Source organism: Suricata suricatta, chromosome 5 (assembly GCF_006229205.1).
Source record: "Suricata suricatta isolate VVHF042 chromosome 5, meerkat_22Aug2017_6uvM2_HiC, whole genome shotgun sequence".
Lineage (NCBI taxonomy): Eukaryota > Metazoa > Chordata > Mammalia > Carnivora > Herpestidae > Suricata > Suricata suricatta.
In genome coordinates, this window is record NC_043704.1 from 143,237,807 (window position 1) to 143,241,719 (window position 3,913).

Here is a 3,913-nt window from a genome sequence, read left to right on the forward strand (position 1 = left end):
GAGAGCCTGCTTGGGATGCTATTCCTCACCCCTTTCCCCAGCCCCTGCTCATTCTCTCTCTCTCTCAATATAAATAAACTTTAAAAAATGAAAGTAAGCTTGTAGTATCACTCAGGGGAGATATTCCTACTGCTACTTAGAAAGTGAAAAGTCACGAGAAATCATTGCTACCATTCTAATAGGTCAAGAGAAATGACCAGACTGAACCCCATAAGGAAAAGACCTTGAAAAAGTGGAAAGAGTATCTAATATCTGTAAACCAAGATCAAGTGTTCTAACATGTGCACAGCTGGAGCCTCAGAAGGTGAGGAGAGCGCGAATGGGGCCAAGAAATATCTGAAGCGATTAAGGTTGAGAATTTTCCAAAACTAATAGAAGACCAAGCCACGTACCAAAAGCTCAGAGAACCCTCAGAAAAGAAAGACAAAGAAAACTCCACCTAAGCACTTCAGAGTCAAACTGCTGGAAACCAAAAACAGAGAAAATCTTACAAGCAGCTGGGAATAAAAGACAAATGACATCAAAGGGGAAAGGGGAGACTTTTTGGAGACTTCTTAATCAGAAAAACTAAAGCCAGGAGGACAAAACACAGGCAACTTTAAAGTAGCAAAATGAATAAGAAACTATCCCACAATTCTCTAGCCAGTCTTGCTGGAGGACATTCCTCTTAGCCAATAGCAGGGGGTACTTCGATTGTGTAGCCCCTGGGGGATCAAAGATCCTGGCTTTTACATTTGCAAAGCCCACGGGCTCACCCACAGGACCACCCAGTCCTTCAGCAGCACTAAGCGCAGTAGAACTCCTAGGAGTTTAGGGGTGCCTGGGTGGCTCAGTCAGTTAAGCATCTGACTCTTGGTTTCAGCTCGGGTCATGCTCTAGCAGTTCATGAGTTGGAGCCGGGCATTGGGCTCTGCGCTGGCAGTGTGGTTTTCTCTCTGTCCCTCCCCTTCTCTCTCTCTTTCAAAAGAATAGACTTTAAAAAAAATTTAAAGAGACAAAGAGAACTTCTAAGAGGAACACCACATGATAAATATGGTGGTTAAAATAATACTTAAAATACTTAAAATAAATAAATAAATAAACAAACAAACAAATAAAAACTAAGTACATCCACGCCCCATACCTTGAGATTCTATTTCATTGAGATTCCTATTTCATTGTTCTGGGGTGTATCCTGCCCATTTTATTTTTAATTTAGCAAGTTAATTGCAGTGAACAGCCAGATGGCTTGCAACCTATTTAATTTTTTTTTGATGTTTTATTTATTTTTGAGAGACTGAGTGCAAGCAGGGGAGGGGCAGAGAGACAGGGAGACCAAGAATCTGAGGCAGGTTCCAGGCTCTGAGCTGTCAGCACAGAGCCCAACACGGGGCTCAAACCTATGAAGTGGGAGATCATGACCTGAGCCAAAGCCAGATGCTCAACCCATTGAGCCACCCAGGCGCCCCGCAACCTATTGCTTAAAGAGGATTTTCTCCTTTTAGGTCAGATATGATTTAACTACCAACTATCTCCTATGTTGAATATTATGTAAGCGTTTCCTAATTGTTTTAAAAATTAGCAGCCAGAACTGTCTTTGGCGAGACTGCTATACAGCTGACTTGCTCCCAAATTTGGATGCCCACTAGTTTCACCTGGAGAGTCTTCAGTCGTTCTGATGCCCAAGTCACAGGAGATTCTGATTTACCTGGAGTACATTCCAGCCTGGGGACCTGGATTTGTAGAAGCTTCCCTGCTCTTGAGATTTCTAGAAGGCCCGAGCTCCTAGTAAGGGGCTGAGGAATTCCGGCCAGCCACTGGCCGGCTGTGGAGAGCCAACACGATGAATTCCCAGGCCTCTGGCCTGCTGACATTGTCCCCGCGTTTGCTCAGCCACCACTTTCCTTCCTCAAAAGGGCACCCTTGGACACCCTTGGCCTGCGGCAGGCCACGTCCTGCTGGCTGCTTGCCCAGCGCCCAGAGCAGCTCCCGACAGAGCCCTCGCACATACTCCCCGGCTCTCTAGGGCCCGTCACAAGTCAGACACCTCATTACCTCAAAGTTGAAGGGGTTGTTGGAAAACAAATGGTGGTGCCATCTGGGTGCACTGGGGGCACAGGGGGAGGGCGGGTCCCTGAGCCTGGCGTAGGCTGTCAGAACCCTCAGCCATTGCTACCCCACCTGACTGATGGTGGAGCCCTGTCCCCAGGCCCATCCTCTCCTGGTTGAGCGGGAAGAGGCGTGTCCTGGCCCTAAATCCAGGCTCTTCCACACTAACGTGGCCTCCTTGGCTTAAGGAGCCTCTTAACAGGATCATGCCATTCAGCCTGGGGTGACGGGCATCACCGTATGATTTAAATGCCATGTTCCACTGACTTCTGTAAATCTAATTTCTGTTTTCTGATAGTGATGCTTCAGAGGCTGGGAATACAGCCACAATTCTCCTTACCTGCGTTTGTTTTTTCCTTCCGTGCCTCTTTCTTCTCTTTTTTTAAGGTTCAGAGCTTCTCAAAGAATGTCTGCTGGATCTGTTGGACCTTTTTTTTTCCCAAATGAGAGTCACCAAGAATAGAATCCACAAACACAAATGGAGCTGGTTATCGAGTGTTTATTTTAGAAGGGCCCCTCCTAGCACAGCTCAGGGTTTATATATGCCAGAGGAACCAATCGCGAGCTGACAGAATGTGGTGGTAGCTAATTATATTGTAAGATGCCGCGGGGCAGACTAGATGACTTTCACCTATTGACTTTGCCTTTGCCAGGTGGGGGTTGTTGAACAGAATCTTAAAACAAAGGTTTACCGAATTACATTCCTAAGGTTACCAGAATGGAGGTGGGCAAGTGAAAACAACGGTTGGCATTTTAGGGTCTAACAAATCATACACTGGTATCACCTGGGGAATCTGTCAAACTCTCAGACGTCTAGACTTCCCACAACACCCCTCCCGCCAACCCTGATGACTCTTCTCTACAGTAGGAACAGTCCCTGTCTTCTTTTTTAAAAATTTTAAAATATTTATTTATTATTAATAAACAGAGAGAGACAGAGCATGAGCAGCAGAGGGGTAGAAAGAAGGGGAGACACACAATCTGAAGCAGGCTCCAGGCCCTGAGCTGTCAGCACAGAGCCGACACTAGGCTCAAACCCACGAACCACAGATCATGACCTGAGCCAAAATCAGACTCTTAACCAACTGAGCCACTCAGCTGCCTGAGTTGCTGTCTTCTTTTTTTTTAATTTTTTTTATTTTTTCTATTAATTAGTTCATTACCAAGTTGGTTTCTATATAACACCCAATGCTCTTCCCCACAAGTGCCCCTCTCCATGACCATCACCCCCTTCCCCCTTCCCCCTTCCCCCTTCAGACTTTAGCCTCTACTACAAAGCTGTCATCATCAAGACAGAATGGTATTGGCACAAAAACAGACACATAGACCAATTGAATAGAATAGAGAGCCCAGAACTGGACCCACAAGTGTATGGCCAATTAATCTTTGACAAAACAGGAAATAAGACAGCCTCTTTAGCAGGTGGTGCTGGGAGAGCTGGACAGCAACATGCAGAAGAATGAAACTAGACCACTTTCTTACACCATACACAAAAATCGACTCAAAATGGATGAAGGACTTGAATGTGAGACAGGAAACCATCAAAACCCTAGAGGAGAAAGCAGGAAACAGCCTCCTCGACCTCAATCGCAGCAATTTCCTCCTCGACACATCTCCAAAGGCAAGGGAATCAAGAACAAAACTGTCTTCTTAACAAGTACCCGCAGGTCATTGTAAAGATCCAGAAGCTCTGACCTGAGGCAGTAGCCCTGGAAACCGAACCTCCTGGTGCCCGTCCCAGGGTGGCAGTTTACTGGCTAAATGGCCTGGAGCAACCTCTCTGGTTTCCGTGTGCTGCTCTGGAAAGTGCGGCTGAGGTAGACCC

General features: G+C 46.3%; 1 protein-coding gene across 1 annotated transcript in view; it reads right to left on the reverse strand.

The window, feature by feature from the left end:
• Positions 1-2,521, reverse strand: part of GADL1 (glutamate decarboxylase like 1) — a 276,305-nt gene extending 273,784 nt beyond the window's left edge. The window contains exon 1 of the mRNA XM_029940382.1: positions 2,429-2,521. The gene's annotated coding sequence lies outside the window, so the exon portion shown is untranslated. The remainder of the gene's footprint in view (positions 1-2,428) is intronic.
• Between the last annotated feature and the right edge of the window lie 1,392 nt (positions 2,522-3,913).